Source organism: Apteryx mantelli, chromosome 16, assembly GCF_036417845.1.
Source record: "Apteryx mantelli isolate bAptMan1 chromosome 16, bAptMan1.hap1, whole genome shotgun sequence".
Classification (NCBI taxonomy): domain Eukaryota; kingdom Metazoa; phylum Chordata; class Aves; order Apterygiformes; family Apterygidae; genus Apteryx; species Apteryx mantelli.
Window position 1 is genome coordinate 6,096,477 of NC_089993.1, and position 16,789 is coordinate 6,113,265.

A 16,789-nucleotide genomic window follows, 5' to 3' on the forward strand; every position below is an offset into this window, starting at 1 on the left:
ATGAGGGCATGGGAACATAAAATCTTATTTGTTAAACTTTGCCAGCAAACCAGCAACAATTTTTAGATTCTGCCTGCGTAAAAAAAAATCTTACAAAACCCACTCTTATAAAACCCAGAACAAATCTGATGGCAAAGTTTGCTCTTCTCCACTCTCTGTGGTACAAGGACAGATATTTGCAAGCTCTTTTGCACTATGCTACTGTTGTTAGGTATTGCTGGTAAATGACAGCGAAAACACAAACTCAAACTTCTCATGTATATTAGATTGTGGAGAGGAGTTTCTCCAGGAGGAAGGAAAAAATATTCCAGATAAAAAGCCGTATATAGGGCTTTATATCCTTGTGCCTCTTCAGTTTAGGAGAGGGGCACGTATCCGAGTAAGAGGAGATCTGAATTAAATGTGTTTAAATACAGACCACTGTCTTCTGGTTGAGGCACAAGATTCAAGCTTCAATTTGATTCACTTTAGGATAAACAATTGTAGATTACGTCTTTGTTCCAGGTCTTAGAAGAGCATTAATGATACCCACCAAACTTGTGGACCGCATATGATCATTTCACACCTTGCACTTGGCAGTTCAGTATTTCTAAAATACGTATAGGAATGATATTCTCCAATTTCCAGTGCATCATACAAAATACTTATATTATGTGTGGAGGATTCATTTCCTTTCCTTAGAAAGCAGAGGGAGGTGATAGCTGCTTCCACCATTATAGCAAGTAAAAAGTTTTTTTTTCCCAGTTTAAGAGAGCTAGTGTGCTTCTGCTGGGGTGTTCCCATGTTTTTAGAAGGCTTTTGCTGTTTCTCTTTGTTCTTTTAAAGACAAAGGTGGGATTGTTCTCTTAAAACTCTTTCCCTCCCCTACTCCCAGAAGTAGCACAGTATGAGTCACCTTTCACTGGGCGAGGGAGGGGGAGTCATTTAACGGAGACCTACCTTGTAAACTGAATTAATCATTCGTCCTTTTTTGAAGGTTATCCTAAAAATTGTAATAATAGAGGGTGAGGGTATGAACTTAAGCATTTGGCAGTGGTGCTTCTTAGGTTGATAACTACCTCTGCCTGTGGGGTATGAAGTATTTTGAAGCATAGAAACGAAACATGCTGTTAAGACTAACATTTTTGTTTGTGAAGACTGGAATCTCATTTTAGTTGTTGCTGTTGTTAATGGTGACAAATTGGTATTTGAATTACACTCAAATTTTCACATCTATTGACTGCAATAGTTGATAAAAAGAAAAAACAAACAGCAATACAGACATTGGCAAAAACTCTCATTATGTGGAAAATTTTCTTACTGGTATGCCATCCCACTGGTTTAATTAAATTTAATTGCTCTCCAGCTAGACATCAAGTTGTATGTATGGACTGCCCCCCATAACGCATAGTATAGTCTGAGATGCAGACCTGGAAAGATAAATAGCATTAAAATATATATGGTAATATCCAGTAGGCACTACTTCAGAAATTAAAAAAATTCAGTATTTTTGCTGAAACACAGAAGTATTCTGCAAAATAAAATCATCCTGATTAGTTAAGATAACTAATCTTCCATTGTGAGACCTGTTGATAAAGTTTAACCCTAAATACATTCAGACTTTAATTAATAACCTTACTGTCAGCTACAAAATATTCCGAAGTACAAACCAAATTTTAGACTTTGTTTCACTGATCTAAATGACTTTCTGGTGTTTTTACATGCCCATTTTAATGTATTGAATAACTTCTAATGTTAAGTCATTTAAGTTTCATCAGAATATCAAGTACTTATGTTCCAAACATTTATGCTGCTTTCTGTATACTTGCTAGATTTAGTAAAATAACTTGATAATAAGGGATAAATAACTTTTTAATCTTCAGTATCTCTGAAAGGTAAAACTTCAGCATTGTAAGAGCTCCACGACATCTTCGTTTCTCATTCTCCATTTTTCCTTGCTGATCAGAATGTACCAACTTTTTGCTGACGCTTCTGGCTTTTTTTTTTTATCTGTATGTATACAATGAATATTCTGAAATCTGTTTTTAGAGTAAGTCATCTTTCAGAATTTCTGCCCTTTCAAAAATTATGATTTGTTCCTGGTGTCCTGGAACACGGTGTCTATTCGTGTGGCCTCTCTGTGATTTTGAGCATAACGAGAGCTTTGGCAGAGTTCTGTTTCTAGTTTGAGAGAAGTTGTATCCATTTACTATCTCTTTCAGGACAATAACAGTTTCCCTAAGGCACTGCCGTTTGTTCCGTTATCATTGTCCTCTGTCAGCTTTACCTCTGAGTTAAACAGATGCATCTCTTTTAGATAAGGTCATTTTATTTCTAATACCACCTGCATAGAATCCTTGTCAATTATACTAATTTTTTTCTGTCAGATCAAGTTACATATTGAACATGATTTAAATCATTGTAAAAGATCTGATTCGTTCCACATCTCATGAACATTTACAGGGCCATGTCTTAACAGAAGAATGTGTTACACAAAAAATTGACCAGGAGTAAGAGGAGGAAAAAAAGAAAAGGGGGAAAAAAATACCCCCAAACCTATCCTGAAAATTTAACTTAGAGTTTCTTTCTGTGTTGGTCATACTGCCAGTTGTAGTTCATAGGAATACATCTGGATTCATGAAGGAGTATCTGAGCTTGAGAGAAACTTGAGTTTTAAAAAGATAACAGTGCATTCTCTATCTGCTGTGGAAATCCCTGTTGTTATGCACCTTCCACATTTTAAAAATCTACTACATCCCTTGCTATTATTAAAAGGGAAAAAAAGAATGCAAACTACCATTGTGGTCTTCACCTCTCTCTTTTTGTACAACTTGATTCAAGAGTGTGAACCTCTTCTCATGTATTACTTGGAAGAGGATGATTTAAAAAAAAAAAAAAAAGAGTGGGTTGTTGAATTGGGCTGTTTATTGTGTTTTGAGATAGAGAGGAATAGACTCTGATTTTTTCCCATAGCAATTCATGGTATGCTTTATTTAAATGTATCATTTGATTTTATACTAGGAAGTGAAGCAAATCTCTTCCCCTAATCTGCTTTAACCTAAGTTTAAAGCTGTATATCTTGATTCATTGTGTTTTCCATCCAAATAACTCAACTTTGCATTATAAAAATTCTTTGGTATAGTGTACCAGTATAATTATATAATCTAGTGCAGACAGTAGTTGTGCAGACAGTAGTTATGCATACACATTATCATTTCCTGCAGAGTACATGGGTGAAAAGAAGAACAAGAAAAACTTTATGTATGCAGTATTACACATAAAATTTGGAAATATTCTTTCATTTATTATTCTAATATTGATTTGTAGTTATACTTTAACCAGATGGCATCTTTCCTATATATATTTTTTTCAATTACAAAGCATAAACTTTCTCTCTGAGCTTTTTTTCCCTCACTTCTCCCCATTCTGTTGTTGCCCTTAATACTGTCTGCTCATGTATTTGCTCCATCTTGTCATAGATTGAATCTATACCAGCACTGAGGCACTGTCTGCTTATTTCAGTGTACAGGAAATGGCTTCCATTTATAATGACTTTTACTTGCAAGTTAGCTCACCAAACACTGACAACTCTGAATAAAAAGCAAAGATAATTTTTATAGTTCAGGGGAAATTATTCTATATGTGATGTTTAATTTAGAGGCTTCTATGAATATTTTCTAAACAAATTAAGGTTAATGTTCAACCTATTGCATGGGGAATTTGGTGTGTGGCTCCTGCTGGGTATTAATGGAATGTGATTTCCTAGCACTGAGCTGAAAATCCATCCCTTGGTATCTGACAGGTCAGACTAGGTAAACCTGAAGCCAGCTAGTTTTGGGAAGAATATATTAACTTCTGAGTTATAACATAGGTTGTAAATACACAGTTTGGGTTGGACAATGTATGTTATAACTTGGAATGAGAGAGAAAACTGTCTCCTATTGTACTAATGCTGAAAGCTTTTAAATGAGAGCTCTGGCCACAGGGATATTCCCAGTACTGAGTGCAAATCTCATGCTTGTCTAATAGTCTGACTTATGTCACTTATTTTGGCACAGGGCATTTAACACGTTTTAAAATTGTTTATGTATTTATTACATGAGCAACTAAATAAGTATTTGATGTTTAATTGTGTTCACTTTCTTGTAGTATTATGTGAATGAAAGAAATGGTGTCTGTGATGACAAAGTTTGTCATTGCCTCAAACCTGCCGGTATCTGAAAATGCTGAAACTTATCCTGCTCTGGAATTCATATAAGAGTAACTTGGGTATTCTTGCTAGAGTGGTGTGTGAGGATGATTTCCATACTACCAGGTTTTAGTTGAACTGTAAATATTAGATAGACATGTAAAAAAATTGCGTAATCGTTGATATGGAAACTGAGGGAAGGTATTGCATGCTGTAGCGGTGACTTCGGTGCTCGGCCCCGGGGAGGGCATGTTGATTGCGCGGTCTTCTCCAGGCCATCCTGATGTGTTATGCCAAGTGAGAACGCGGCAGCTGGAAGCACTCCTCGTAGTACACCTGTAGCTAAATATGGCTAGAACTTTGAGCAGGTCAGCAGCTTCAGAAAAATCTCATAATTTCGCTCAGTCACTCGCACGTTCAGCAGCGGGTTAGTATTAGCTCGTAAAATACACGTGGAGTCACTCATACGGTTCGTGCACTCTTTTCACGCATTTGCATGTCGAATGAGATTCCCCCCTGTTGTCTCCCTGCTAACATACTTTTTCTCTACTCTCCCTTAATTTCAACAAAATTCTGATGTAAAATGAGGCATGTTATCAGGAAGTATTTCATGTGCAGCTCAACACGTTTGCAATAATCGCGGTATTTAAAGAGAGACAAATTCTAAGAGGACTACAGGATTACAAATCACAATGTAATTTTAAAGTTGTAATGAGAATAAGTTGCACAGGAAGGTATCTTTACAATTATCGTCATGAGAATGAAGTTACCCAATGTTAATGTTTCATGTATTCTGTGAAAGATGGTAATAAACTCTACTCCTTTGACCTTACTAATGTTCTGTAATTTGATTTGCTGGCCATTTGCATTTTTATTTGCTTACAGCCTTAGTAACCTGTGAAGAAGAGGTGGAACTGACAGTGAATTTAAACATAACTGAATACTGAAAAGGTCAGAAATATCAGGAAGGTCAGAAGTATCAAGAATGATAATTCTGATACCACCTCCTCATGACAAAGATTGTAGCAAAGTGGCACAACATGAATCTATTGTAATAACAGACTGTTACAAAAATGAGAAGTTTGGTGTTGCTGTCTTTAATGAGAACTGCAAAGGAGAGCAAGCTTATTTTCTTGTAGTTACTGAATACTGAAGTAATGTTTATCTTTATATAAATGACTATGCGCAATGCTCCCCTTTAATTTTCTCATTTTACTTTAGAAATAGTAGTGTCTTTTTATCCTGGAGGGCCCTATTCTAGCTAAATAAAGATGAAGGAGGCTGAACTTTATGCTCCTCAGGGATTTTCCAGTTGTTCAGGACAAATGTATATTTCTTACAGTATATTTTGACTAAAAAATGAATAAACTTTCACTAAATAATATGGTCATCTATAACCAGTGTGCAAGTCTTAGTCTTTTCTCTAAAACAAAAGCTTCAGCATTTCCAGAATTTACAGAGCCAAGATCTGGTATTGAATGTGAAGGCTAAAGGTCTGATTAAAATCCTAACGATGTTCTTTGATTTCTGCTTACTTGACTGAACACTGAATTGGGCAAGCACTCCTAGTGCTTGCTGATACTCAGCAATGTCACTGATCAATTTATTCCTTTATTGTTGCAGACCGAAGTAAGTAATCAAACTTCCTAATAAATGCTTTGTTCTTGGTGGTTTTTATTAAAAAAAAAAAAAAAAAAAAAAAAGGGATAGGTAATTCATTTTGTAATAGTGCAAAGATAATAAAGATAATAAATATATTTGGTCAGTAATACAGCCAAATACACTTGTGCTTTTTGCCTGTGCTGAGACCTTTGATATATATTTAGCATGTTAATGGAGATAAAGAGTACATAATACACATCTTAATTTATACATACACACACATGCACGTGCACAGATACACTAAGTTATACTCCTATTAGGTCCTTCATTTGTTATGACTTTGAGAGGGACTTCTTTTGTTTAAAGAAAGTAAAACATTTTGTGGTTTCTTGTTCTTTGTAAATCTCTTTCAATTCTGTTCTCATTTAAGAATCAATGTAATTAGAGTGCAAGAAGCTGCTCAAAATTATATATTACGTGATGTTTGTAAAAAAAAAAAAAAAATTACTTTTTATGATTTTTCTTCAGTGTGGTAATGTATTAAATTTAAAGGGTTCGGTTTTCTTTCTTTAGGTGCGCTTTTACCATTCCAGGCAACAGACATTATTTTCTCACAGATGCACTTTAATTTGAAATTCGATACAGTGTGGTGTTGAATTATACAGAGAATCAGTTACTGTATTTTGAATGTATTTTAGCAGATACTGGATCCTTTCCTCTCAAAGCTTGTGAATGGATTAATGATATCTGGATACTTACCTATGTGACATGATTTTAAAATCTGTTTATTAAACAAGCACATTCCATTATTGCGGATAAATCCAGTGTGTAAGTGTAAAAGGAAGTGTACTTTCAGTTTATAGACTGAAGTATGGGGCACAAATTCGGACACAGGAAATTCTGTCTAAACATAAGAAAACACTTTTTCACTGTGAGGGTGACTGAGCACTGGAACAACTTGCCCAGAGAGGCTGCGGAGTCTCCTTCCTTGGAGATGTTCAAAACTTCACTGGACATGGTCCTGGGTAACCTGCTCTAGGTGCTCCTGCTTGAGCAGGGGGCTAGGACTTGAAGGTCTCCAGAGATCCCTTCCAACCTCAACTATTTTGTGATTCTGTATATTTGGATTACATAATACTTGTTGAGGAAGTAAATCTTTAAACATAGTTTCAGAGTAGATTTCTGAAGTGTCAAAATAATATACCTTGACCTTTCAAAAACAAAGTTTAAGTATATTTTCACAACTTCTATTTAGAAGATTCCACTAGTATAATAGCCTTGCAGTATGTGCTTTTATCAGGATTCCACCATCTTCCATTGGGATTTCACCATACTTAAGATATGTTTGGTGGCTCTAATCTGAAAAGCAACAGCAGCGAAAAGAAGACATCCTGCATGGTCCACCAGTGAGGGAAGGCAGTGGAATCCACTTCCTTTCCTGGGATTTTGTTTTGCACAGTAATAAATTGGCCAGTAGGAGTATGAACAAACAGCCTGCCCATCCTTTCAGTAGTGTTTTTGTCTTTATGGTAGCACAACTGAGTTCAAGTAACTGATATCTTTGGCATTGCTACATCTCTTGTGCTTCTTGATGTGGGTAGAAGCTGAATGTCACCTGGAGCTGGAAGGGGATTATATTTTGAGTGTTATGTTTTTGCACTGTAGTGGCAGGTGAATTTAGAAAACAGATTGGAACAATGTGTAGATTAACGATGACAGATGGGATGCAGCGTAAAATATTCTTGCCTCCAAGAGCTTTGCTTAGAGTTCTAACTGATGTTTAGATTATTTCTGTGACACTTCTTCAGCTGTAGGATAAACATTTTTCTGGAAGAAGTGAGTATGAATGAAGAGCTTTACAGATCCATCGCAAAGCTTAATTTCAGATACAATCCTTCTCAAGGAAAGTTCAATTCCTGAAAGAAAGACAAGACAATTTTTCGTGGATGCTGAGAAACTTGCATTATCTTACCAAGTAAGTTGAGCAGTCCCTACCTATTTTCTTCTCCTGTCAGTGGATGCTTGAAAAGTCAGGCACAGCTTTAGAAATTGCCTTAAAAATCTTTAGCTATCAAAGGTTTCAGTTTTGCCATGATCTAATATATTAAATGTATACCCTGTGTAGGATCAAAGTCTTCAAGGCAATTCGTGACGTGTTAAACATAAGCAAATATATATGTGGCAGTGAAATGAGGACCTCTCCGTATCTTAAGAGGATGGTTAATTTCTTGTTTTGCTCTCAGTCAGTATTGCATATTTGGAGAATTTTATTTTCCTTTGACCATACTGAAATTCTTTCCTGTGTCATATTTCTTACTTTTCATTCCTTCAGAGTTGCTTTGTAACATGGTGGTAAATAACACCAATATATTATTGTATTCACAAAACAAAGACTAATAGCTAAAAATGACTCAAAAATTCTAAATCAAGACTGAACGTGTTGTAGAAGGCAGACAACATATTCATTGTTTTGGAAGTTGTCAACCAACAGTCTTGGAAAATGCGAATATGCTGAGCTTAGGAGATGGTGTCCAAATGTTTTCTCATGGAAAAGATCCCAGGGCTTTTGTATGGGTGAGTCAGCACATTCAGTTGGACAAATGGTAATTGGTGCTCTGGGACATGCAACTTTCTAATATTTGCCAAAAATACTAAGAGTTCATTTTTAATGCATCCTTATGTGGTGTCATTACAAAAGCATTTTCAGACCTTTTTTGCACTTAGAACTGCTGCTTTTTATGCTCTGGCATCTTCCCATACATCTCATCTGAGTCTTATTTTATGCCAAAACATACCTCTAACCCACACAGAGCAGCAGTTATCTTACTTTTATTGTTATACGTAATTTACATCTGAAATGCTGAATCTGACAACAGAGGCTATATAAAATGTTATATATGTTAAAGAAATTAACCCTACATCAAGTTAAGGTTCCTTGCCAGGTTGGTGCTGTATCATCGCTCATTTTGAGCCTTGGCAGGATGAGAGGTTTTCCTCTTACCGGTGTGAACTCTAACTCCACGGAGCTGTGACAGCTTGGAATGTGGAGACTGAGAGTGATTTGCAGTATATGAGAAAGATGCATGTTGGAAGAGTAGAGAAAGGTTATTTGACTCTTAAAATATCTTTACCAAAAAGGTCTGCAATTCACTTTCACTGAATTGTGTGCTATTGTAGTGGCTATGCTGTTGTCATTTGCTCTGGATTCCTTATAAATTCTTACAAACTGACGATGAATAGTGCACTGAGTTTTTTCAGTTATCTATAGATGTATTACAGCAATTTTGCAGATGTCTCACTTAGCAGCTACTGTTATTTTCTACAAGTGTCCGAAAGCCAAATTAGATTACCGCATAAATTGTATTTATTTTGCTATTAGTTTGTAATTGAAGAATGACTTGATCTGTACATTACTTGTACAGATTTTACAGATAGAAGAAACAGATTCAGTAAGAGCCTTTCCTAGTCACATAAAATAGGGTTGGAGTAAAGAAGAGGAACAGCAGGGTTAAGTGAATTTAATGCAAATGTGTGTAGCTGTGGTAGTTCAGTATTTGTGAAGGGCCAAGCAGGTGGCGCAGCTCATAGTGCACAAGAATATGTTGATGCTAGTTATAACAATTTATGAAGTTATACAGGAAGCTTGCACATTCTTCTCTCTTACTCTTCAGAGAATACATTTGTAAATCAAAAAGGAATGCTAGACTTATGTAAAATGTTTTGCAATGCATATTCCATAGGGAATTCTCACCTGAGTTTGAAATCATCCGTTTTAATTGCTGGTGTATTTTAATGCTAGATTGGGTAAGTGGGAGCTCATCTAACATCCTTATTCATAAAACCCCCTTATGCGAGTGCAATAGAGATCCTAAAACTGTGAAGAGAATTTGTTTATTGAAAGAGAGGAAGGGAAAGTGGTAGACATTCAAAGCCCACTGGCATTCATAAAATAGATACAGGCATAATTGCAGAAGTGAATATATGAGGAAATTGCTTATAAAGTCATAATAAGTGCTGGACTGCTGGATCTGAGAAGTTTGAACAGCAACTTCCAAAGGCAGGGCTAAATTCCAAGAACACTCTTCATTTTAGTGTACATTATAAACCTATTTAAGTGATCCAAGAAATACATTGTCTCTGTTTTTCTTTATTTGAGAGACCTGCTAGGAAGCTGCCAAGTCAGCAAGTTAGATGCCAAAGTACATCTGGAGTATGTCTTAATAAAGCCTCCTTCTACTTCACAAAAGTTCTTTGGGAAACTTGACGGAAATTAGTGTATTTTAAGGGAGACATTATCTTCTGGCGAATCAGAATAGGAGAATTTTCACTATTGAGTTTTCAGTTACTTATCAGACTTTTAAAGAATTTGCTGTTTAAAATTGCTTTGTTCACCAAAATATTTATATTTCATTTCCTTTGATCACTTGCGCATTATAGAGAGATTTTCAGAGGTAAAACTGTTAGGTGACTTACTGGAAGTCAGGAAGACTTAGTTCCATGCTGGCCGTTTGCAGTGCATTTGCAGCTTGGTACGTCTCTTTCCGATGGCAGTTTCTGTCGTTTTGAGATAATGCACAATGACACACAGTGTGCATTTTCCTTGTTCTCAGCCATCTCGACCAGCTGAAGATGTTCCAAATAACTGATCTAGAAATCCTTCCTTTTTTAAAAGTCTTTTTAAGTGCCTGTAACGTAAGGCTGCCTATTATCACCCTTTCTTGAGCAAAACTTGCTTTGCGGTCCTCCTGCTTTAGACTACCCCACTCCAGCACGTGCATTTTGTGAACTGGTACTGCTGCTTCAGATTCCTGAGGGTAAGAGAGGCCTTAGTGTTGTGCTTTTCCCCAGGAATATGTACCTTCTAGTGGGAGTCCATCCCTGAGCCAAAACTGGCCACATGTCATCACCACGGTCTTGCACCAGATGTCCTTTTGATGCGTGACTCAAAATGCAAGCACTTCCTGGCCTATGCTGTACGGCATGAGATCTTATATGTCAGAATATTAGCAAATTGAAAAGTCTGGAAGCATCTCTTCAGATTGGGATTAGCCGTTAGTGGTGGTGGTCTCCGAAAGAAACCCAAACATTCCTGGGGACAGCAAACTGAACTGCTAAAATCCATGATCTTTGGTACTTCCTTTTGGTTGTATGAGCTTCACTAGCCAAACATTGCTTTGATGTAATCATAGCAGATAACAAAGCTGGCTTTTCTATGCAATGGTACTGCATGGAAATTCGGAGGTTTTTCTAGTGGTGATGATGATTTTATCTTGCAGTAATTTTACAATTATATCTCACCCACATAATTCATGTCTTTGACATGAGAATAATGGATGAAATGAAGCCTCAGACTAATTTTGATACCTATTTGAGTGTCTAACATGAGAGCATTTGTCAGCATATGATACTTAGCTTTTACTCTTTTAAGCCTATGTGAATTACACAGCTACTACAGGCATTGCTGTATTCATATAATTTTACCTTTTTACTTAGCTGAAATACAGTTCTTCTGTGCCTGAGCACTTTTTTTTTTTAATCTTCACTTCATACCCTACATCTGTTACAAACCACTTTCCAGTACCATGCACACAGTGGTTTTCTGTTGGTTCATGTTGATTTTGGGTAGGTGTGCTAGACTAGAGCTGAATGATACTCATAGCCTGTAGAGGGTTAGGCACAGCTGTTTAAACAGAAAGAAGCCTTTGCTGTCAGAAATGGTCAACAGAACACCACTAAGTACACACTTGAAAGATTATAAGATATCGCATGGCTTCAGTGACATGGGCTTCTGCTTTCCTGAGGGCAAGACTTCCTACCAGTGCTATTAACTTCTTAGTGTAGTTCAGTCTGGTGCGTGATGATGAAATGTGTAAAAAGATGAATGACTGATGGAATGATGCCCTCCCAAAGTAGAAGCAGTCTGATTGGAAACTTTCTTTAATATCTTATTTGTATATTCAACAGTGCGTCGAACCGGTGCTTGAATGGGCAATATCTGACCCTGGTAGAGAAGAGCTGTTGTGTGCAAACAGCTACCTGGATGATTATTTATACAACAGTGCGGCTGTCTCATATTTCATGGCTGGGGATGAAAGCAGTGTAGCTTTTTTTTTTTGCGCGTCACTGCTTACTGTTCGAAAACCCTTAAAATTTTTCTCTGAGGCTTTAATTAGACCCTGAGAAATTGAGTTAATGCAACCAGCTTTTCTGTGTGCGTATATTCACCATAATGCAACTCGACTGTTATAACAGAAGATCTTGGAAAGTTGCAGCTTTATAGAAATGTCCGTCTGTTATCTATTTAGATTTTGTCTCTACTCAGACAGAAATGTTCTTCTGACACCTGGCAGATAGTGTAATAGTTGCATAAATCAATATACTTAAAGATTTCTTTGTACAAAAGAATTCTCTGGAGCATTCTCTTTTACATACTTTTTGATAGATGGGTGGGTTGCAATAACAGTAGCTGTGGATGTTGGACATGGTGATATATCAAGATCAGCAATTTAAGATTCGTGTTCATCTACTAGGCTACTCGGGCTTCTTTAGGTTTGGGTTTAGACCCTTATATTTATAGTGTGAATCTGTATCGGGTACCCATGATTCATATAACGTGAATCACGCATCCATAAATTTGGCTAAAAAGAAAGTTTAACCTGGCTTCTACAAACAAAATTAAACAATAACTCCTGCCTGCTGTATCAGGTCAACTCAAGATTCATGTCCTGAGAGTCTGTAAATAACTGTCTAAGAAGCCTCCGTTGCATTCAGCCAGGTTCCAGACTGAAAGGGTTTTTTCAGACTGAGAGGAGAAGCCGGTGTGAATTCCATAGCCGTTGTCAGCTGTGGGGGAAGCAGACACTGAGACTCTTTTCAGGTTATTTGACAGAGGAAACCACTTATGGATTCCCTGTTGCAAGTATTGGGATGGAATAAATGTTTGTACGTTGCTTAGTTAATGATGTACTCCTGACGTTTTCAGATGCAATTATGTAATTTGGATGAACCAGTGCCAGTAAGTTGCATTTGTCCTCAGAAATCTTCTAAGCAGTAAAATCCAAGATAGCTAGTACTAATTGCGTAATACTGTAAGCTTTCAGCAATGTGATATGTCATAATTCAAAAATAAAACTGGTCAAACATCATCCGAGCACTTCACAGAAGTACCAGGAACCTAAACATGGCTGGCATTCATCATAAAAGCCTAAGACTGAGTTAGAGGCTTGCACAGATTGCAAGGATGATATAGATTAAGCTGCAGTTTATTCCATTTCTTATCATTAAAATCATATGATTAGTTTACATCCCACTGGCATTTTCAGACTAGTGGAAAGGCTTAAAAAAAAAGTGTTAAGCATATCATGAAAATTTAGATTCTTGTTAGAAAGAAAAGTCCTAAGGTAATTTAAATGCTCATATTAAACTTTTAAAAAATAAGTGGGAATTTGAAGCTAACATCTACCTGAAAGGAGATCATCTAATCATCTAAGTGCCTTGAAATTTTTACAGTAATAGGCTGAAAAAGGTCAGTAGGCTGAAATGCAGAGGGTTTTGGGGGGGAGGGGAGGGCAAGGGGTTAGTTTTAGCACTACTTTGTGCCACTTGATTTTAATTTTATTAAAAAAAAGAAAAAAAAAGTTACATTTGCCTAGAAGTTCAGAGCAATTCTGCTTGTAGTCATGCCTACCTGAAAAATATGTAATTCAAGACAAAAGAAAACTGTGGTTTATGTGGTTTATGATTTGAAAAGTATTACGGAATTCATGGTAGGAGACACATGAGACACACTGCAGTCACTAGCTGTAGGCTGTTTTTTTTGGTTTTCTTTTAACTCTTGCTCATGCTGGTGTTCGCAGCCTTACAGAAGCAACAGCAGAATGTTGGCTGCTACTGTCATTTTAAACACCACGTAGTTAAAATGATCAGAGCAGAGTTAAATGATATAATGCTTAAAATAGTGACAGCTGCCAGATGCCCTAGCAGCACCTACTGTTCTTATTTTTGACAAAGATAAAATGGCACTAGCATCGCATGCTTAGTGGTGTTGCGTTTTGTCGGGGGCTTTTCTTCCTTGTTTATTTGTTTGTTTTAACTTTGTTCATGATTCTTGAAGTGTTTGCTTGTGATTTGTTATAAGGATATGATCTGACTGTCAAAAAGTTTGTCTAATGTTACTGCAATTTCTGCATGAACTCAGAAGATCTATTCCATTTTCCAGTGGATTTGTGGCAAGCTTATTTCATTCGTAAGATGTGAGGTTATATCAAAAATAAACTTTGCAGTATTTTAGCATCATGTTCTTTTTAGCTACTTATGATTACATTAACATTATGCAACTTGTAAGGCCCTTTTTTGTTCCCTTTGGTGAAAGGGAGACCTTTTTCCTCCCAATTTTAAATAATTGCTACTATTTTTAGATGCTGCCTACTTACACTAAAAAAGTTTTTGATTAATGCATGTATAATTGATGTGAATTCCTGAATGGCTACAGAAGTTAAAGATAACGTGAAAATACTTTGTCATTTGCTAGCTTTTTGTTTTTATATTGTGAAACCTCCTTTGTAATGTTTTAACTTTAGTTTATTTTATTGCTGCACATTTGAATCTCGTCTCTGTTAGAGGAATAGGTACACAAAGGGATTTAGGGCTTTGGTCCGTATATTTAAAGGTGCTGTGGCATTTCCCCTCTTAGAAGGGTAAGGCGTAAAGGGTTGAGACACTTCCGATTTCATCTTCAAAAGCGAGTTGAGGCACGTTTGCTGTGTGCAGTATAACATAGTGCCGAGCTCCTCGAATTCATGTTGAACAAACTATTTTCAGAATCGGTATAGCTTTATCTGTATAATGCTAACATAGCTATATTGCTGTCCAGGATCTAAGAAAGGATCTTTGAAAGTGTCTGTGGTATATTGAAAGAAATACTTGCTAGATTTGCTGTTTTTAATTCCAGTGTGTAATGTAGATGTACTGTTTAATAAGTAAATATTTTCAAGGGAAACTAATTTCATGTACCTGCTGAAATTGAGATTTAAATTAAATGTGTGCCATAATACTATATGAAATAATGCCTAAATACCTTTTAGAATTCTATTTCTTCTTTAAAAAAAAAAAAGAAAGAAAAAATGAATTAATTGAAAAGTAAATGTGTGTATATAAGGGTGTATATGTGTGTATACACACACACACACCCTATATATATATATATATACACCAAAAAGTGTGTGTGTAGGTAGTATTTTACACTGGAAATTTCTCTTATGTGTAAGCTTTAAATGTGTATAAAGAACATGTAAAACTTAATTGAATTAGGCTGTTTGTATGTCGCTGAAGGCATTCCTTTAATCGTTACGGCACGAGCAGAGGGTATGTGAGTTAAAACTTCTTTCAGCTAGAGTCTCAAGGAAAAAGCCTTCAGTCTGGGGGGAAGGTAAGAGATAGAGGCTCCTAAGAGCCTGTATAATTAGTGTTTAAGGAAATTTAAATATATATATATATATATATATTTTTTTTTTTCATTCTTGTGGCCTCTCTGTGCCAATTTGTGATACGTATCCCTGTATGGGGCTGTAGATCTTGAACATCTGTTTGGTAGTCGTGCCAGATAGAAAACAGAGTACAGTAATGGAAAATTCACACATTATTCAGCAAAAAGAAATCCAGTTTCTCGGGCTGACAGTTTCTTTAAGCTGTGGGCCTTGATGTTTTAATCTCATGCATTTTGATAGTGCTTGATATTCATAACTGGTAGGTTTGATAAATTTTTAACAAAGAAGTTGAAGATGATGAGAAAACACAAGGGGAGCATTGCATTTCACACCTTGTATTCAGACCTTCAGGTTTAATTTTCACTTTTTGCACCAAGAACATTCCTTGAAGGAAGACTGGCCGGATCACTATTGCCCAGAGCAGTCTTTAATCTGTTAAAAAAAGAACAAAAAAACAAGCCAATCCTCCCAAAAAACTGCGGAGTTAGCTTTCCAAAATTCCAATTTTAGTAAAGGCAGCAATATCGGCGCTTGAGAATCGGAAGAGAGATCTATTTAAAACTAATATAAATACACATTTCTGCTCTTAACCTATAGAATAAATTGTGTCATTTCTACAAAAGTAAAATTAAAAACATATCAAGAGATGAATACGATTTAAAGATATGCATGTCCTAGTTGCATTATGGAAAGAAAATCTCATAAGACAGCTTTAAAAGAGAAGACCAATAAGAAATTAAACTGAGACAGCAGCTTGGAAACACAATTCAATTTATTTTAATTTGTAGTATTATAAATATTTTATTTATACTTCAGAAAATTATATTAATATGAGATTTGAATTCCCAAGTTATTTTGGAAGTGAAAGCATTGTCTGTCTTTGTGCAATCATAACATTTTTCTTTTTGGTACATGAACCAATTTTAATTGAAATACTTTTATTAACTGTCATAGAAGCTTCACAATTAAGAGTGTACTACTTGTATTTACTCAGGTGTGAATGCTGGTTCCAACTACTTTTCATTAAGTTTAAATTAGAATTGGAGACTATAGAATTATGACATAAGTTAATTGCTCAGGAGATAGCAGTGATAACTCGCATTGGATTTACTGTATTAATGAGAGGAAAGGAGGAAGACGCAGCAGAGAGAATAGCCATCTCGTTTAATAATGTCTTGCTTGCAGTGTATGCATAGGATTCCTGGTACTATGAGCATTGCCCTGAATTCCATTCGCTCATCGTAATAAGCAAATGTTTACCTACCTTTCTACAAAAGGAACTGAATGATCTGCTAAATTAGGTTGCTGTCGTATTTTCTGATTCAGAATATCACTGATATTAGTGAGATGTTTCTCATACGTTTGCACAGCTTGTGAGGAGGTTTTAATTTAAATATTGCCATGCTATTGTTAATGGCTTAATTATGTATAAGCCATCTGTGTCAGGACAGTCAAGATTTTTAGACATGGCAACATGTAGAACATCTTTATAAATGCTTATGAAGATACCTGGTGCATGGAAATATTACAGTTT